This window comes from Gallus gallus, chromosome 24, assembly GCF_016699485.2.
Source record: "Gallus gallus isolate bGalGal1 chromosome 24, bGalGal1.mat.broiler.GRCg7b, whole genome shotgun sequence".
In the NCBI taxonomy this organism is placed as follows: Eukaryota; Metazoa; Chordata; class Aves; order Galliformes; family Phasianidae; genus Gallus; species Gallus gallus.
The window spans coordinates 5075957-5096481 of record NC_052555.1 but is presented as its reverse complement, the minus strand read 5'-3'; the positions used below and the strand labels follow the sequence as shown (position 1 = coordinate 5096481).

Here is a 20525-nt window from a genome sequence, read left to right as displayed (position 1 = left end):
GGAGAAGGAGGCATTTCTGATCGGCTGTCATCTCCCCCAAATGCTCCTGATGCATTTTCTTTCCTCATTACATGCGATATGTCAAAGTCCTCACCTGTGAGAGTGCAACTCGACATCTCTTCTGCTCACAAACCTCCTCCTGAAATGCTTCAATCTCCCCACGGCAGCTCCTTGACAGCTCCTTGCTGTGTCCTTGGGCAAGGGCTGGGCACAGGGGATCTGCCAACAGCTGGGGGTGGCTCTGTGCCCTCTCCCTGCTGCCCCATGGGGTGATCCTCCTGTACTGTCCACCCCTTCCCACAGCTCCAATGGGGGGCAGGGTTGAGAACCCCATTGATGCGAATGAAGTAGGGCTGCTGCCTTCAGCTTGCTCCTGCTCCTCTTTGCTGGGAGCTCTGGTCTGCAAACCTTGCAGCAGTTCCTGCAGTGGTGAGCACACCTGAGTGTTTGCACGTGTGCACGAGACTCCAGGACAGGCTGCAATGCTGCTTTCCTTCCGCAGCTGCGTGCTGCTGTGAGCAGAGAGCAGGGCTTGGGGAGGGCTGGCAGAGCTGACTCACCTCCAGCATGTCTTTGTGGAGGAGAAGGAGCAATTAGCAGTCTGATAGCAAGATTAATAGCAGATGCTCATAATTAACTCACTATGCATGTAAGCAGCTATTGTCTCCATTTTATCCTGTGTAGATTGATATTCAGGAGTGACTCATTATATAGACAGAACCTATTTTGCCTGCGGAGCGCAGCCACCAGAATGGAAATTGCAATTAGAGTTGACTCTGTCCCTGCCAAGAGATTAAAGAGGAGAATGTGCTGGGGTGGGGTGGTGCCTCCTGCCTCAGCTGCAGGGGGGTTGGGGGAGGCTGGGAGCAATGTGTGGGACAGTGCTTGTGGTGTGAAGTATGGGATGCCCTGGGCTGTTCCCAAGCTGGTCATGAATAGGATTGGGAAATAGCTGGAGAAACAGAAGGGTGGGCAAAAACAGGGCAATGTAAGGTCACGCAGCGGCTCCCTGCAGCTGGAGCAGCAGTATTTCTAGCCTGCAAATCCTATCTGTCCTGTGCTTTCTTTGCTGGCACAACAGAACCCTCTACACTGGGCTGAGGGCTTTGCCTGCTTGTCCTCTTCCTCCTGAGGAAGGCTCTGGGTGTCAGCTCAGGGCTGCAAGGCTCTGAGCCCTCTGATGGAGTGGAGCTTCCCTGTGCTCAGTGCCACCCTCAGAGGGAGGAGAGCAGGACTGGATATGATGCACCTTTCTAAAGCACGGGAAGCAACAGCAGTAAGCACGGGCAGTGAGAGCACACCTGTTTATGTTGGTGATGTCTGCTTGTGGCTACTGAACTGCGAGGACTTGGACCCGGCTCTGTAACTCTCTGTAATTGCCTGTGTCAGTTTGGTTTCCTGGAACAGCTTCTCAGAGGATGAGCCTCTCTGGAGAGAGGTGTGAAGCTGTGCTGCAGTCTAATTCTTTTTCCTTGCTCACCATCACCTCTCAAAAGCCCTTCACTCGAGACTGAGTCAGGGAGGGTTTATTCGTGTAACCCAACAACACACTGTCGTGCTGCAGAGCTGCCCTGTGAATACCATAGTGCTGCTGCAGGGGTGGCCCTGGGATGCACTGGAGATGGGAAGGGAGTATGTGAGGGTGTGTAGTTACTGCATGGCCACCAGTGCAACCCGTTGCTATTCTTTGAAGAAATACCTGGCTCTTTAACAAACGCACACCTTGTATCTAATGGCAACTGAGCGTTGCTGTGCAATAGAGTCAGAGGGCTGGACCCAGACCCTTAGCAGATTGGTCTAGCAGTGCCCCCATTACCTTACTGCAGATCCTGCACAGTGCTGGGCAAACCCCATCCCCTGATCTGGGGATGCTGAGCTCTCCCAGAGCACATCCCAGCTCCTGCAAGGATCCTTGCTCCTGCCCATTGCCCTCATGCCGCGCAGCTGTGATCTGCATCTTCCACTCCTCAGCACCTGCCCGGTTTGGGAGGATCCCTGTAACCTCACGCACAGAGCTGGGGCACCAAAACAAAGTTATTCTGCTCCCGTGCGCCCTATCAGATGTGTCTCCTCATGCAACAATGAGCCGTGCTTCATTAGTTATGCATAACCTGGATTAAACGAGCGATACCGTCGTGCTGGAGGAAGCTCGGCGCTCCTGCTAATGAGTGTCTGCGTGGTGCGATAGGGGGAGAACCAGAGTGGTGAAAAGCAGCTCCATAATAGTGATGCGTTCCGCAATAAAGGCGAGGAAGGAGAACTCCTGTAGACTTCGTGAGAAGGCAGCGATAAATGCTCTGTAAATAGAGTTGCCTATAAATAGCGGGTGCTTGTGGGGGGGGGAAATGTGATGTCTGTGCCTGGTTGTAGGGACAAGGAGCCTGGGGTGGGGTGTTCTGCACTTTGCTCTGTCAAATGGGGCGGTCCTGGCTGCGTTGTGCCATGGCAGTTGAGTCTGGTGGTATCTGGTGTGTTCTTAACGCTCCAGATCTGATAAACGGGAGTGGAGTCTTTGCTGAAGAAGAGCTGGGAATGTTCCTCTGGGGGTCCACAGACCCACTGAAATGAGCCTAAAACGTGGTGGTTTTGCATCCCCGTTACTGCCGTGCTGGGACAAAAGTTTCCCTTTCTTCCAACTCTGTGCTGTTTCTTTCCTTGCTCTCACTTGTCAAGCAGAGCGATTAAGCAGAATCAACCTGGAAAAGGCACTCTCTATGGGAAACATGAATAATTACAAGAAATGCAGCCCAAGTACCTCCATTATAGCTTTGGCTGGTGTGAGTGAATGTAATGGGGTGACCTCCTGCACCCCACCAAGGCTGCTCCAGCAAGATCTGCTGCTCCGGAGCACCAACGCACCTGTTAAAGCATCCATTAAATGTGATGACAGCATACCGATGGCAAAAAAAAAGAAAAGAAAAAAGTCCAATTACTGTTCATTATTTGCTAATGTGGCCTTGCTGGTGGACATGAAGCTGATGGCTGAAGGTCGGTTCTGTGGGACTCATACCCTCACAATGGGTATGTGCTATGGGAGGTGCAGCATCTTGCTGCCTGTGGGCAGGGCTTTGCAGCGGTTGAGGGCGTTGGTCCTGGTGGCTGCGCCCCTCCTGCACCCCTGAGCACGGCTCTGTGCATGTGGCACGGCGCTGCAGCTGGGCAAAATATTTAAGTGCATGTTTAACTTTCCTAAACCCATGTTTGATATATTTCCAATTAACCAAAGCACTTGAAAATGTGCTGGAATTTAAGCATGCGGTTAATTGCGTTACGGAACTGGCGGCGTTGTCAGGTCCAGGTACATCCCTAATGATGCTGCATGGATCTGGGAGAGCGGCTGTCCTTGGTCTCCTCATGAATCATGCGGGCTTCATTACCTGCCTGCACAGCCTGAATGGAGAGGGCCACTTCTGCTGCAAAAAACCTTTGCAGGGAAATAGTTTTATTGATGCTCAGATGGCCGTGACTTCCTGGTGTATGGATGAGGATGTTGGTTGAGTTTCCTTGGGTGAGGAGCTTGCTCGGTGGGTGTGGGAGAGTTTGCAAAGGCAGGTTTGGGATTTCATAGAACAGTTTCAGTCGGAAGGGACCCCCAAAGGCCGCCTGGTGCCACTCCCTGCAGTGCACAGGGACAGCCACAGCTCCAGCAGTGCTCAGAGCCCCGTCCAGCCTGACCTTGGCTGTCTGCAGGGACGGGGCACCACCGCCTCTCTCGGCAACCTGTGCCACTGCCTCACTGCCCTCAGTGCCAAACCTTCTTCCTTATCTCCAGGCTCAATCTCCCTTCTTGCAGTCTGAAGCCATTTCCACATGTCCTATCACAGCAGACCTCGCGAAAGTCTGTCCCCTTCCTTCTTACAGCCCCTTTAGATATGGAAGGCTGCTGTCTGGCTGTGCTGCTCCGGATGCAGCCCAGGATACGCTCGGCTCTCTGTGCTCCGAGGGCACACTGCTGGCTCACGTCCCGCTGCCATCCACCAGCACCCCCGGTCCTTTTTGACGGGATTGGATTTGGCTTCTGTTCCCCTTCCCAAGCCAGGGTTGGGGATGGAGGAGCTCAGGGAAGCTCCTAGACCCCACCTCGGTCCCCTGTTGTCCCGAAGTGCTGCAGCGCAGCGGGAAGCCAGAGGAGGGAGATGCGGCGCGGTGCATCTCCCGGCAGCGATCGCTTCTGCCGCTCCTTTCAGAGCGGAGCCTCCCGCTGCAGCACACAAAGAGGAGTCAATCAGTGCCCCGGGGGCTGGATGCAAATGCGGAGCGCTGTGACCCGCGAGCAGCAGGGGGAAGGCGTGTGGATAAGACAGAGGCAGCGGGACTCGATGCAAAGCAAAAGATTGAATTACGCAGCGCCGCCTGCTAACAAATTATCCCATTTGCGTAATCCCCGCACCCTGAGCAGCCTTGCTTTCTGATCTCCTCTGAAACTCCAGAGATAATCAAACATTTTTTGGCTAATATCATATACAGGCATAATTAGGCAGCCGCAATTACCATCTGGGCTCTGTATGCTCATGCAAGCCTCGAACCCAGGCGTGGGGCACTGCCTGGGGGTACCCCTGGCACGTGGGGCACCATCACCACTGTCTGTGCTATCAGGGAAGGCTGCTGTGCCCCGTGTAAGGGGCTTCTCTCTGCAGGGCTGTGAGCAGCCCATGCTTGGGCTAACAGCACCTGTGGCTTTGGGGTGCTTGGGGTGGGTGCAGCAATGCTGCTCTTACTCCCTGTCCCTCCTTCCTCTTGCTCTTCCTCCTCTGCTTCACACCTGGGAGGGGTTGATGGCCCTGGACCCTCTGCAGAGCACGGTGCTGAGCAGCCTGGCTGCCTGGTTATTGGATTCCGTGAGCTGTGGCTCTGGCGGAGGCTGTGGGTGCCAGGCTGGCAGGGAGGAGCGCTTTGCTCCCAGCCTCCAGCTCTTTGCTCCTGCATCTCCCTGGCTCGCGTTGCCTACTAACAGACCGCGAAGGCGCAGGCATATGGTAATGCATATTTAACTGATATTTACATTCAACATTGTCTCTCTGTAGCTCTGCTTTCCTTCCCAAACACTCGGATTCCTCCAGGCTCACTGCTGGGAGGCTGCTGGGGTGCTGGGTGCCCTTGGCTGGGTCAGGAGAGGCTGTGCTGGGTCTCTGCAGCCTGGTGCTGCCCGGAGTGCTGCTCCTTGTTAGCACAAAATGAGTGAGTAGGGTGGCTTCTTGGGCCAGGATCTGAAAGGCAGAGACCTGTGCGTTCCAGGTGTGCTCCCATCTGGACAGGGCTGTGGGCTCCGGCAGCTCTGTGATGATGAGGGAAGCCATTGACAAAACCACTTTGCAAAAGAAATCAGTGTTTTCAGCAAAGGTTCACGGGAAGGCTCTTTGTGGAGGGAGAGCTCATGCTGTTGGCCTGATGCTCCCAGCAGCTGTGCTCACACCCATCTCCCCTCTTCTTATCCTATGAAGGAGCATCCCTACCCTTCCAGATGAGCATTCCTCTCCTGCTGCTCGGGGCTGGATGTAGGGAGGTGTCCATTGCAGGCTTCTCCTGGTTGTTCAGAAGAGCAAAAGCCGGTTAGGAGTGGAGAATTGTTAAGGGGGGGAAAAAAAGATAGTAATGAAATAAATAGCTCCTGTTCCAGTCGACTCCGCTTCTTAATCTCAGTGCTCAGGAGCTATCGTTATTCCAAACATAGAGGCATAATAATTAAACATAATTACTTGTAGGTTCTGGGCTGGTGACTATCTATACCTAACGCTCCTAATGAAATTTCTATTAGAAATACACCAACTGTTTAATAAATAACAATACCTCGCTGCCGAGGCATTCAGAAGGGGCACAAAGAGCTCGAGGACCTCAGCAGGGCTGGTGGCAGAGCGTCACCGTCCCCTGCACTGTGGTGGGGGTCCCCACCTCCCCCCATCCTCCATCCCTGCCCTGAAACGCAGCCCCAGCGCGGCGCTCCTGCAGACGGTGCCCGGGGGGTTTTTTAATCTCTCCGTGTAAATTCTGTAAAGCAAATGATTATTTTAGTAACGGGAACGTCACCGGAGCTCCAGAGAGAGAAATCACCTGTTTAGCAAGGAACCTTTTCCTTGAGAATTAATCCTAATTTAGGATCCAATTACAAACATCGAGGGTGATATAATGGCCTGGAACATTAGTCAAGGCAAATTCCTTAATTGATGACTGTTAATATGAAACAGTTTGAAAATGAGAACGCGTTTTGTTTTTAAATTTCACCTCCTCCCCCTCCTCTGGGGGATCTGCAGCTTCTGGAGCGGAGCACTTCAAGAGAACAAAGACCCTTTGAAAGCTCCTTTTTTCCCCCCCTTTCAATGCTTATCTGAAAGGACATCTTTTTCCCCTTAGTTGCTGTAATCATAAAAGCACAGGTGACAAACTGCTTCATACCAGGCATCAGCCATTCTGCGTCGGGTCTTTTTCTGAGTACATTACACACACACACACACACACACACACACATAGAGCAGTGCTCAGCCCCGGTGCTGGCGGGTGATTCCCATCCTGTGATCCCTATCGGATCGCTGGGGAGAAGGATGTCAGCAAACTTTGTGACAACTTTTATCTCGTCTTCTCCCTTTGCTGCAGTGCTGTGGGTGCGGTGCTGATGGCTCAGGGGGTCGGGGGGCTGCTGGGGTGTTCCCTCTTATCTGGGATCCCATTAACAGGGCCAGGGCTGTGGGGTGAAGGGATGCATTATTACTCCTTGGCCGCCAGCAATGCTTTGCAATGCACTGTAGGCGAGCTTCTCTCTGCTTGTAAATACTTTCATCTCTGCGTTGTGCTTTCTGTTACTGCAGGAGAGAAAGATAGCTTTTAGTGTTATAGCTCAAAGTTGCCCCTGCTTAATGTCAGCAGGCTGCTGATGGAGAGGCGGTGTGTTTTCGTTAGCAGTGTGCTGATTTGCACCGCTCCGGGTCCTTCCGTGCAGCCAATGTGCTGTGCTGTGGCTGCAGTGGGGTTTGTTTGGTCTGGGGGAGTTCAGCATCCTCTTGGCCTGGCGGTACGTGGAGATGGGGATCCCTAACCCTAATCCACCCCCATAAGGCAAACTCCCCGCTTCTCCCAGGGAGAGGCCCGGGGTTGGAGCGGGATGCGCCGCGCTGCCGCCGAGCGTTTCCAAGGTGACTATCGCCCTGCCAGCCTCAGCTCCACGCCGATTTCGTGTCTCGGAGCACAGCAGCAGTGCCGCCCGCGCACCTCCGTGTGGCGCTGAGATGGCTCCGCTGCCCGGGATGCTTCCCCAGGTCTGATCGACAGAGTGTTTGGGTCAGATAAGAGTGACTCAGGTTGTCACGCGCTTCGGTAGATGTGTCTCTGTAACAAACCTGCTCAGCAGCGCTGGGAAAATCTCTTCGTTGTTGTCGTTGTTCCCCCTGCCCTGTTTTCCTCCTCCAGTGCTGCCCCAGGCGGGCAGAAGAGGAATGGTGAAGTGTGGGTCGCAGGCCTGGGGGGCTCTCAGCAGCCATAGATGGGTGGAGAAGGTGATGGGCTTCCTTGTGTTATGGAGCGTGATGCCTTGCAGCCTCTGAAGTGGCACAGGTGTGGGGCAGAGCACAGGTGTGGGGCAGACGTGGGTCTGGGGCTCTGTTCCCCCTTTGGTCACAGCTTTTTCTCTGTCATCACTTCAGAATGAGGAAAGCGGAGAGGAAGGAAAATCAAATCAGGCTGAAGGTTGGTTGCACTTTGGGGCCAGCTTCCCCACCGCATGCTTCCAAGTGAGAGCCCCCCAAAGCCCAGTGCAAGGCCAGGCCGACACCTGACCCATGTGGTGTTGCACCCAGGGCCATCCCCACAGCCCTCAGGCGCTGTATGGTGTCACTTCACACTCACACGAGTGCTGCGGGTGAGAGCCTGGCACTGTGCAGAGCTGCCTCTCCCTGAGCTGCAGCAGAGCGAAAGGAACTTGTGCAGTATTTAACTTGTCTTTTCCATTCCACTTCTCCGTGAGTTTCTGCGTCGTTTGGGTTGATAATGATGTATCGTTCCTAGCAAGGTGCAGTGTGCCCAGAAGGAACGGGTGCTGTGCTCTTTGCATGTCTGTCCCTATTTCAGTGACTCACCCCTTCCCAGGGCTGCGCTGACAGCCTTCTACCCCTGCTCAGAGCTTCTCCCCAGCCCCACTGTGAGGGAGTAGCATCCCTCTGCATGAATGGGGATTGGTGTGGGGCGGGGAAGGGCTGGGATGTGCTGTGCTCCGCCACCAAGCCTCCTTCCTGGGGGTTAATTCAGTCTTAATCTTGGGCTCAGCGAGTCACGGGTCGGCACTCTTCTGTGAGGGAGGACGAGATAATCTGCTTGTCTCTGAGTCCATCACACTGTCACAGCCCTTTCTGCCTGAGGAGAATTAGTGCAACACTATTAGGGATTACGTCCCCCACCGCCAACCCTGACCTCCTATAAATCTCTCAAGCTCCACTGCCCGACTGATGTGCTGTGGGGAAGTTGTGCCAAATGCTAATAGTGCTGGGTCGTAAATCCCTCCTCGTGCATTTAAAAGCCTGTCATTTCGGGTCCAACCCAGGCTGCAGGGAGTGCCATGGTAGTGGTGGTTGTCAATACGGTTGGTGAGGGGCGATCTGGCTGCATCCTTGGGCACTGAGAGCATCCCATGGGAAAACCACAGGGATGAGGCATGCAGAAAGGAGCTTTGGGCTCGGGGGATGTGATTTCATCCATTTGGATCCAAACACCCGAAGCATCAGCCAGCACTGCACTGCAGAGCTGCAGTTCCATCCTGGTGCTTGTACTTCCAGCTCCAGTGTGACGCGTGCTGAAAGAGCAGATTTTCCGGAGGATGCTCAAAAAAAGAAGTGAGAAGTGGGGCTGAGGGGCAGGAGGAGGTGGTGCTGACCGGGTGCTGCTGTGTACAGGGCTGGAGCTGCATCTCTGCTCTAAGGAAACGCTGCAGCACAGCACAGCCATCACTGCATCCATCAGAGCTTCTCCTTCTCCCTCTGTGACATCCCTTTGTGAGCAGGTTTCAAAGACGGCGCTCTGCCTTTCCTCTTCTTTGGGAAGGTTTATATAAAACTTTAATTATAGTAGCACTGTTTAAAAGGGATCATTACACCTCATGAACAAACAGCAGTCAAAAGTGCTACACAACTCCGCTGTGAAATATCAGGGTGACAAAACACTCGCAGTGCTATCTGCAGCGTGTCAGCTCATTCGGCGCTGTGTAACACCTCAATTTGTAAGGAAGATCGTGTGCCATGCCCTATGATAAATGTTTAAATGAGGTGTTCAAATGAGTCAGATGTTGAGGAAGGAACCGATTTATCCTGCCGCAGAACAACAGCCCCAGCGCACCTGCTAATAATCCCGCAGATGACAAAAGCCACTTTGCGAGCGAGCAGCGCTCTGCTCCCATGTAGCATAGGAGGGGATAAGGGAGACTGGAGAGGATGTGGGTGCACCAGGCTTCAATTCCCGCTTTGGCTGGCAAATGAGTGCTTCCTGGGAGTGGTTTTCAGTGGGTTCCTCAATGCATGCTCCCTCTCGTGCCCTCCTCTGGACCCGCTCCAGCAGTCCTGCATCTCTCCTGCCCTGGGGGCCCCAGGCCTGGGCACAGCACTGCAGGTGGGGCCTTCCAGGGACAGAGCAGAAGGGGGCAGCCCCCTCCCTCTCCCCCAGCTTTGTCCCAGTGTACCCTGTGCATTGCTGGGCTGGGCCCCTTGGGCAGCAGGTTGCTATCTGGCAGAACGATACCATCAGCGACAATTGAGGACAACGTCCAAATAGTTGCTGAGCACAGGGGAATAAATCTCCAGCATTAGGAGTGGATGTACAGTGCTGTAAAGCAAAGCACCAATATAACAGCCTACATAACGCCATTAGGCTGGGAGCGAGGCATTTGATATAGAACTAGAGATGGCATGAGCCAGCAGGTCCCTACTTTATTTTTTTCCTTGCATTTAATACAATGTTCTGGATGCTGCTTTCTATGCTCTGTGTGTTTTATTGTTTTGCTCACCCTGAAAGAGGAACGGCAGGAGCTTTGATAAATGGATCGGAATGTTTGGCTGGCTGTCTCTGTGCTTCCCTTTGCTGTCTCACCAACTGCATCGTGTTGGGGTGAACCTGGATGTGGTCTATGGAACATGGGGGCACAGGAGGGTGAATGGTTGGGGTGCGCAGGTGAAGTCAGTAGCACCAGCCCTCCTGAAGGGCCCCACCGAGCTCTGCTTTGTGTGTTGCATGGTGCCCAGCCGACGAGGCAGATGTTGGCTGGAAGCCTGTCCTGATGTCCCCGGTGGAGAGTTAATTCAATTAAAAATTTTGCAGATGAAAGGGAGCTGAAGGAGTGCAGGGGAACCTGGGCGGGGAGCAGAGCCAGAACGAGTAGCAGAAGGCATCCACGGCAGCATCTGCTTCCCCGGAAGCAGTGTGGGGCTCTGATTATCTCCCTTTGATGTCGGTGGCCAAGCCTGGATCCATCCACGTTCACCAGCTCCATCTCCCCATAGCACTGTACTCCCCTGGTCAGCTCCGATAGAAGGTGTGGGGCTGTGAGTGGGGCAGCCCAGGGTTGTCCCCGGCTTGGTGTGGGGAGATGAGGCAGGGATCTGATCCTCCCAGGGCTTCACTTTGGACTGGGCTTCCTGGTGTTACCATAAAAACAAACCAGGGATGCAGGAGCAGGGGATGCTCAGAGAAGAATGGCTGAGCAAACCCAGTAAGAGCAAACTGGGGAAGGAGCTACCAGCGGAGAAAGCAATTTTGAAAGACAAATGCAATCTGTGGATCTGAATATCCACAAGTGAAATAGGAGGAAAGATAAAAGGAGCAAAAAGTCGGGAAATCCAAGCAGCGCCGGTTCTACTTCAAAGGGGAAGGGAGCTGGCTTATAGATTTACTGCCAGTTGTGGTTGTGCCTGCACAGAGGACCGCCAGCATGGGAGAGAGCTGGGGATGCAAAGGAAAGGGAATTTTAAAAGCAGAATTTCAGACGTGTGTTTCCCCCTGGGTGAAATTACACAGAGAAATATTCTGGCAAAATACGAAAGGGACCGAGATGAAAGCGCAGCCCAGAATATACATTGCAAATGACATCTGTCCGGGAGGGACAGCGGAGCTGGCTCAGAAGTGAGATGTACGTGGTCTGGGGGCCCAACAACACCAGGTTTTTGGAGGCTGGGGGGCAGAGCAGGCGTTACCTGCACGCAGGTACTGCAGGAGAGCTGATAACTCCCGTTAGACCCCTCAGCTCCTCTCGGCGCTTTGATTTGAGAGCTATTGATTAGAGCTGGGCAAACCACACAAAAATGAGCCACAGATACTCATTTGAATCTGCAAGCTTAAGAGGATTTGTGGTGCTCAGAGCCGGAGCTGGCTGAAACAAGGCGATGTTGTGAATTGAACTCTCCTGTGCAGAGTGCCTGGCACGGTGCTGGAAGCAAAGCCCCAGTGCTCCATCACCAGCCTGGGTCTGCCTGCGTGGGAGGCAGAACTTAGAGTTTTCTCCAGCTTCAGGGTGCAGAAAGGAAAGCTAAGGCTGTGGATGTGTCCCATCAGAGCAGGTGTGGTGCAGCTGTGATGCTGGTTGAAGGTGCGGTGGGTCTGGACCACCCTTGGCCCATGGGTGGGATGCTCAGCACAGACTGCCTGGCTGTGCGCTGTGGGGAGAGATCTGTGCACATAAAAGCCAGGAGGAGGTAGAGAATGGAAACAAAGGGAACCCAGCAGCTTCAGAAAGGTTGCTTTCGCTTGCGGCTTAAAGCGCTGGGCAATAATAATCAAGATTTATCGCTTGGCAATCACCATAGCAACATCAAAACACCAGTGGGAGCGAGATGCTCTCATGCTCAGCCGGGAGGAAGGCAGCCCCGGTGCTTCCAGCCTGCACCCTGCAGTGCTGAACCAAACCCAGGAGCAGGCAGAAGCCAGATGGGACCTCAGGAAGGGAAGTTGGGTTAAAACGGTGAGGAAGGAGCAATTGCAGCCTCCCAGCTGCTGCTTGAGCCCCTCTTGGCTGCTGGTCCTTGCTGCAGAAATGTTAGAGACAGGCTGATGGCTGACAGCAAACAGAAGAAAACATCAGATTTTTGCAGTGACATGAAACATCAGTGTCTATGGCTCCCACCAGTGATGCTGAGAACTCCAGGTCAGTCCCTGGTGCACCGCCCTGTCACTGTACAGCTTCAAAATAGGCTGTGCACCATTGCTTTGGCCATGTGTCTCCTTGCACAGCTGCTGTCCATGGTAGATGTGCTCCATCCCAGCTCCTTGTCTGGTGGCTGGGTGCGGGAGCGTTGTCCTGGGGCTGAGGCACACAAGAGGGGCCGGGAGGAGGCCGATGGCTTCTGGCACTGCATAAAGGCTGTGTATTAGGGCCACAGTTTCCTCTCGTTCAGGTTGATGCTTCCGAATTGAAGTCAGTGCACCGACTCCTGATTCACACTGGTGTAACACAGAAAGCAAACCTGGCCCTTTGTGCGTCTCTATTGCGGTGAGGACAGGTGCTCTTGCTGGAGGGAGTATGTCTGTTGTGAGAGCTGCGGTGAGGAATTACAGCCTTGTATTTCAGCAGTGTGTACAGCAGAGCCGTCAGAACCAGGCAAACCTCTCAATCCATTTATCAAAGAGCTTTGCAGTTCAAGGTAGAGAGCATGAAAAGAGCAGAGAGGCGATCAGTTGCTAAAGCTTTTTAAATAAATAAGGAGATGGGGAAGGGGGTAGAAAGACAGAGGGAGAATTGTTCTTATGATTTACAGAGCTGGAGGGTAAGGGATGAAAGGGGAAATCTTCTGCAGAGTACATCACAAACCTGTGGCATGAGCTGCTGCAGGGCTGGAAGCGCTGGAACCGCGTTTTCCAGTGGGAAAGTTACAAACTGACAGCTTCAGGATGTGCCCACTGCCGGCGATCCTGAGGAAGGTTCACCCCCACCCATCTCAGGGTGAGATGCTCACGGTGCCTTTGGTCCGCAGCCCCGAGCGGTTGGGTGAGGCTTTATCCTTTGGGAGTTGGAACTGAGCGCTGCTCCTCTTCGTGCAGCTCCGCCACCGCGTTGCAGGGGCTGAACCAGTCTGTGGAGTTAGCAAAATCCTTTATTTTACGTTTGATATCTTGTTCAGATCAATATGGATTCCTTGAGCAATTCGGGGGCTTGTAGCCTCCTGATTAGCTGTCCCTTTATCCAGTTAGATTTTTCTTATCTAGAGTAATTGTTGTTCCAAAGTACATCTACGGCTGCAACATGACCTTACAGGCAAGGGTACGATAACGCAGTGCCGGAGTGATACAGTGCGGCGGGGCTGCAGAAATACGGCTCCCAGCGCTGATTGCCTGCACTGCCCACCCTCCCGCAGCCCCCCCTGCATTATCTCCCCGTAAATTGTTTATGAAAGCCTTTGTTGCCTTCCCAAGGTGAGACGGGGCAATCCAGAAGGCAAATATATAAATCTAAATCGCTTAAAGGCCCCCGCAGCCATGGGGAGGAGGAGAAGGGATTGTTTACTGCGGCCGCTTGCATATTTTAGTGGCCTGCAGTCTCCCTCCAGCATATTTTTGCCTGATGCACTTTGATGGGAGTTGATATGAACCGGTGTGGCTTTAAGTCTACTTACGGACCCGGTGTCTTTGGTGAGTTGGTGCGAGATGCTCCAGCCTGAGATTAGTCAAATTGGAAATAAATTGCTTGTTAAATAAAAAACCTCTACAGATGTGACAGTGATGAATGAGGGGAGATGGGAGGGGATGTGGAGAGGTTGCTCCTTTCTTGAGATGCCAGTGAAAGTCTCGGTTTGCTCTTCACTACACTGAGGCCAACTTTGTTATCCATGTGGATCTGTGCCCTTCTCACCTCCCTGACCTCAGGCTCCAGCCCAGGGAGCAGTGGGTGTGAAGGCAAGACCCCCATGACCAGGGGGCTTCCCACTTGTGTGCAGTGGTGCTGGGCTATAGGGGCTCTCCCTGCTGCTCTTGGTGCGGGGGGGATCAGCCCAAGGGCTGGGATTCTTGCTTACAGCCCTGGGACTGTGCTGATTTTGGGGCAGAAACACAATATTTGGGGTCACCGCTGGCTGCGTCTGCTGTGCTTGGTTTCCTCTCTCCTCCTTCCCTTCTGGTGGGCTCTTTTATTTCTCCTAATTGCTTCATGGAAGCAAATACAGGGCTGACAATAAAGGATAGATTTGTCGGGTCAGACGCGACACCAGTCCCTCAACTGCCATCTGACACTGGCACAGGCTGTACTCTGAAAACAAACAGCTCTATTACATTCAGTGCATGCGTGAGCTGCTCTGGAGAGGCTGTCTCCATGGAGCACCTATCTGCTCCTCCTCTTTGTCTTCACTGGAAAAATAAGAGCAGTGCGTGCTTTTTTCCAGTGGGGTACCCAACTCCAACTTACTGCCCTGCTGTAAAAATCAGATGGAGGTGCATCTGTGGAATAAATGACAATAAACCAGCCCCAGAGCTGAGGTGTGCTGCTGAAAGCAGCCAGTGAGTGAAGCCAGGCAACTGCGTGTTCTCCCCATCGCCTGGCCCGTTATCCCACCGGTGGCACTGGGAAGGAGCAGCACGGTGAAGTGTCTGAGGCTGAATGTGGCAAAAGCTCTTGGCCAAGGCAAAAATGATGAAAAAACGCCAAATGTTTTGGCATTTGTGAGATAAAGGTGACCATCTCTTGGTTCACCCGTGGATGAGGGGAGCACCAGGCCAGTCCCAGGGGTAAGGGGCTGCGGGGGGTCCCTCGCACCCACACTGTGCCAAGGCATGGCTCTGCAGGATGCGACATCCCAGGTATTGAGAGGCTGCGAGCACCTGGAAGACTTGCTTATGTCTCCGCTTCCTGATTCTCCTCTCGCTTCCCCACGGTGCATCAATGGCCTGGAGAATCAGGAGAACATCGATTTTAGCTCTGTGCCGCTTTAGGCCTTTTTCCACTTGGCCAACAGCGGTTTTCCCAGCCGGGTTGACGGAGGGAAGAGGCAGTGCGGCCGCGGGGCCATGAGGGGGAGCTCCGCGCCCGGCAGTGTGCGGGTGCTGCGGGGCGCGGGGTGCGGTGACGCCCGGAGAGCCCTTCCACAGCGTTTCCCTTCGGCTCTGGGGTTGCGGTGTTCGCGTTTTGCCCCTAAAGCACCCGCAGCATCGCTATCCCTGTGCCCGGCATCCTCGTCCTCACCTGGAGGGGCAGTCCTGTGCCCATCGCAGTGCGCATCCCTGTGCTTACTGATGCTCTCCACGCAATGCTGCTTCTCTGTAGGACAATCTCATAGGGGAAAAGAAAAAGGCAAATCCCTTCCCATGTCTGCAATTATTTTATTATGCAGCACTAATGAAACATACACTTGAAGGCCTGGGAAAAAAAAAAAAAAAAGGCCTATGGTAAAGAGTTACTTAATGGAATAAATCGCTTTAAATTAAGCAATTATCCCCTTGATTTTTTTTTTTCCTTTAAGATGCCAGCTGGCTAAAGGTGCTTCAGCTGTGTGTGTAAAGGACAGCGATGTGGATGGCACAGAGCATAGTGGCAGTGTGCTGGTGGAGGTGTCACTGCCAAGTCGTGCTGAGGGTTTCCCTTCTGTTAGGAATTTAGGGCCTGGGAATGAAGCTGTTAAAGAAGCTGGGGTGAGCTTGCATGAAAAGCCCCATTACTTGAGGAATTGGACAGAAAAGATGTGCAAGCACCCAGCCAGAAAGCATGTGCTACAGCAGCAGAGGCAGAAGTGATGAGATCAGGTGATGGAGGCGGCGTGGCTCCGCTGTGCTGGGAGGGGGCGATGCTCTGAGAAGGATGGTGGGAGCTATAGCTGATGGGACACCAGTCAAAGCCAGCTTCCTGGGGCAGCCTTCACCTAATGCAATTTACATGGGGAGCCTTTGGAGCTCACCTGAAGCCACAGCCGTCCCCTCCCTGCAGTGGATTGGCAGCACTGCCAGGTGGTGAGAAACGAGCAGAAGCTCTTTGGGGTGGAAACTGGGGCTGTGAGTTAGGGAAAGGTTGTCTTTTTGGCCTGGTAACTGGGCTTTATGAACAGCCAGGGGCCAGCTCCATGCCTGCAGGGCTTGTGCTCACCTGCCTGGCAGCTGTGCTGAGTGCTGGCTGTATTTGCACCAGATACCTGGTGAGAAAGGTGTGATAAAGCTTGGCTAAAATACATCCATATCAACTTTCCAGTCTGCTGAGCCCTCCTGGGCCCTTCACACTCTCTGGTTGCATAACAGAACTGGTTTTATATAGGAAAACCAAACTGTTTTTGCAACTTTCTGGTGTGATCATGCAGTGCTGCCCTTGCAGGATGGCTGATAGCATCTGCCCACCTCATTCCCGCTCAGTAACTCACTCTGTGCCTATTAACCCAGTGTTCCCATTGCTTTGGCACCATCCCCACTCTGCCACCAGCCTCATCTCGCACCGGTTCCACCCTTCTCTGCCTTATTTGTTAAATATCCTGTAATTATATAGAAATAAAAGGCTCCTACAGATTAGTGGGTAATTATGCTTAATAGGAACAAAATGAATATTCCTGGTTAACCATTTGGGTTTGGAAGACAGATGGCACGTAACCCCATGTTTACCTTAATGACGGTGTGGTAATTAACTGGTTGCTCTCTGGTTGAGCTCTGCACCAGGATGCTGCTGGACCGGCTGCTGTGTGGCGCTGGGTGAATGGGCGCTGTGATGGAGGTGCGTCTGTCTGTCCATCCATCACCATTATCGGGGGCTGTGCTTCTTGTTTTCAGGGTGATTTCCCAGCACGTTTTCAGGCGTTGTTTTATTTCATTTAGTTTTAACTGAGGAGAATCCCTCTTCCCTGGGGAGGTGTTCTCTGCGTGCTAATCTTGCAGCCTGGCTGCAGGTGTGAGTAGATACACCCACACAAGCACGCAGCCTTGTGATCTTTTTCTATCCCTCCTCTTTGCATCCAGGATCAGGAGCAAACAAATCTCATTGCTCTTTGAGAATTAAGCCGCGCCGCGGCTCTCAAACCGTGCCCAGCCCTTTCAAAGGCTGCTGGAAACTTTCAGCAGTGTTTCCAAGGCTGTGGAAGCAGGTGAGCCCTGCTTGTGCCAGAGCTGCCGTGCTGATGTCCCTTCCCTGCTGAACTGCGCAGTGATTGCATTCGCTCTGTCCTTAGGCTTGGGGCCAGCTGGTGCCCCCCAACATGCCATACATGCAGGGATGGATTGCAGCTACCTGGGGAATGGCCCCAGCACTTCCGAGCATACCATATAAGAGGAAAGGAGGGATTAAGGCACCGTAAGTCCCACTAACGTGACACCCACAAGTCATTCCCAAGGGCCACCACAACCTCATTTTGCTACAGTAAATATATCTGGCATTACCTATCCTGGAAATGCACATGACTAGTCCATTGGAAAAGGCGTCTGCTGATGGCAGCATGACAAGCAATATCCATAACTGCCTGTAATCTTGCACAGACATTCAATTGCTCCAATCCAGCTCCATTGAAGATGAAGAGACTTCTATTATCTTGAGATCCTTCTGCCACCGTTATTGCAAACTGATGCTGACACACGGCCCGGGCACGCTCAGAGCAACGTGCTTATTAAAACACGCATTTTGTCACGGCTGGCAAGACAGTGGAACCAGGGCAGAGGGATGGTTGATAGTTGGGCAGGCAGTGACAAGATGGATGGACCTCCAGCTCAAGGCAGGATGTGGATGAGTGGGTTGGGGCACTCAGTGTTGGGCTTTCCCCTCCCAGGAGCGATCAGGATGGTGGGATGTAATAGGGGATGTGCTCAGGGCCCTGCAGTGCGTGGGCTGCATCACCCCAGGAGGGAGATCTTCTTACAGGCACCTGGAAAAGATTTATCGCTGCTCTTTGAAGCCTGTTTGAATGCGGGCTCTATGATGTGTTCAAATAGTATTAATAAATACAACAGCAGCCACGGGGAGAGCTTGGTGTTTGCTGTAAATTCAGCATCTAAACAGAGACATCATTTTGTTTTCTGCAGTTTAACACCATTCATAATTTTGCATTTTAACAGATCTCCCCCAGGGCTCCGGGATGCCGCCTTTATTTTCGGCTATTCCCAATTACCGCCGCTCCTCCTAAGAGCGGCTCCCGGTTTAACACACGCACACCCAACTGGCGGAGCCAAAGGAGCTGTCGGGACGCACCGTGTCGGCTCCCCGGCCCCGTATCCTTAACGAGACCTTTGCAGCCCGGTGCTGCCGTGAATTCACTGGTGCCCGAGCCGAGCCCGGCCCACCTGATGTATAATTTATCACAAGGCTGTTGCTGTGCTGCCTTTCTTCTCCTTGGAGAGGCTTGGCTAAACATCGCTCTCTCTGGCTGCTGAATCCCTCCGTGTCCTTTTGGGTTTAAACGTGGGGAATATTCTCTCTTTGCTCGCTGCCGGCAGTGTGCGCTGACCTCCCCCTTCGGGGTGCTCCTCTGGGGCGGGGCCCTCACTCCTTTCTTCTATTATCCCCTCTTATCGTCTCTCCTTTTAATGTAATTAGACCTGAGGGGGCCCTGAGCTCCTCCTGGCAGGGAGAGGTGATGCTGCTGCTCTGGGTCAGGATGTGCACGGCAAGGGGGTGCGGTCTGCAGGTGGGGAGGGGTACGCAGCCCCCACAGGCAGCAGGGATGCTGCTGCAGGGCTGAAGGCTTTGCTCCTGCTGTGCTCGGGGCTGGAACCCCACTCTTGGTCAGGCAGGTCCATTAGTAGGACTGGGGAGAAGCCGGGAGTGAGCCCCCAGCCCTGCAGCTCCGGGGCTCGCACGTGTGGAACGGGAGGTTGAGCCACGTAATGAATTTAGATTCAATTTGCAAGTGAAAAAGATCGTTTTCTTTTGTAGCTTACGCTGCAGCCCAAATGTCTAAGCTTCTAGGGTTTAAGTCTAATTAACTGCATTTCACAGCTTATTTAAAGAAAAGAATGGAGGCATTAAAATTGTAAAATCTAATTTTTAAGTAAATCTTTCAGCACAAAATTAATGTCGCAGTCTCCCAGCCGTCTTGGCAATATATCTCTTGTCTTCAAATTTCAAAAATGAGCTTTTGCAAACATGAAATTATTCATTAGACCGTCTGGTAAAAGGATAAATAAGTGTCTCTTCACATCCAAGATCTCCTGTTTTTTCCATTTAGCCCAAGATTGGCTCTTGGCCCAACGAGAGGCGGCTGTGGGGCCCCGTGGTGCAGTGGCTGACGGAGGGGGTGGGGGGCAGCTCCAGCTCTCTGCTTTTGGGGGAGCTCAGCATCTCTCACTGAACACTGGAGGGGAAATCCGAGGCTTGAGAGGTCCCTAAGGAGGTTTTATAAAAGCAAAGACTGACAAAGAAGAATGGGACAAAATGAGCCCAAGAAAAATCTTGGAGACCTTCTGGCTTTCAGCCACTACAAAAGGGCAATCGGAGTCTGCGGTGCAATTAGGAGGGAGCTGGGAGCAGGCATAGCCGCAGCTCTCCTGCCCAAAGGATGCTGCTTGCAGCCAATGCCTGCTGGCCTGGATCTGGGGGCCAGGGGTGCAGGCAATGAGCTTCTGCCCCTCCTCCTTCCATATATACTCCTAAATCTGCCAAGCAAAGAGGACTCATTTATGCCCTCAGTAAGAGCAAATAGATTTCATGGAAGTACAAAAATCCCATATTTTAATAGCTTCATTCTTATATCACTTCTTAAACACTCCAGAAATTTGTCTTTTACTTGATTAAAGCCAAATAATACTCACAAGAGTGACGCGCTCAGTGCCAACTGCAGAACTACTTCTGTGGGTGATTTCTCCAAACCCGGCGCTTTGACCTTGAGTGGCTCCAACTCCTCTGCAGTGAGCTCAAAAGCCATGGGGTGCAGGAGCACAGCTCCTCACGTGGCTTTCTCCCTGGGCTTTTGCTCAGTTCCCAGCAAGATTTGGCCTCTCTCTGCTTGGTGTAGGACATCTGCATGTGCTTGGGACTTGCAACGTGCAAGAGGTGTGTGCTCAGCACTGTGCTTGCTGAGGGCATCCCTGCATCATGCAGATATGGGGCTTTGTTTCCCGACAAACCAACCCTAACCCACAGTACTGGAGAGACAGCTCAACCATACACCAGGAACAACCCAGGAGTGTCTCAACTTGCACAAAACTCTTTGTTCAACCCCTTTGTGGGAGGAAGGGAGGAACACCTCAGAGGGACGTGTGCCAGGAATCAAAGAGCACCTGGCTGGCTGGGGAGCTGTGTGGCGCTGGGGCACATTCTGGACACTGCATGCATTATTGGTGCCCGGGGATCTCCCCTCCCTGAGGGAAGGGAAAGGCAGAGGTAGAGCCCTGGGGCAGCAGGAGGGGCGGATCTGCTGCTGTGCAGATGTGCTGTTGCCCCAAAACACCTTAATTAACAGTGGGAGCCAGAATGGGGGTGAGGATTAATTAACCATTAGGGATGTATAGAAAGATGATGCTTATATGCTCACCTTGTGTGAGGGCAGCGGATGGCAATGACGGTGCCCCATCCCAGCAGAGGCTGCAGCTTCCCTATGGATCCAATGGGAAAATGGGGTCCAAAGCCCTGTGGGTTTAGTAACACAGCCCCCTTCTGCTGTGTGGGGCCCTCTGCAGTG

The 20525-nt window shown here is 53.0% G+C and overlaps 1 non-coding gene across 1 annotated transcript; it reads right to left on the bottom strand.

Moving 5' to 3' along the window:
* Window positions 1–390: 390 nt before the first annotated feature.
* On the bottom strand, window positions 391–500 carry MIR6671 (microRNA 6671). The gene has a single exon (NR_105540.1). It is a non-coding gene; the product is annotated as a microRNA 6671 (primary transcript).
* Window positions 501–20525: the final 20025 nt, after the last annotated feature.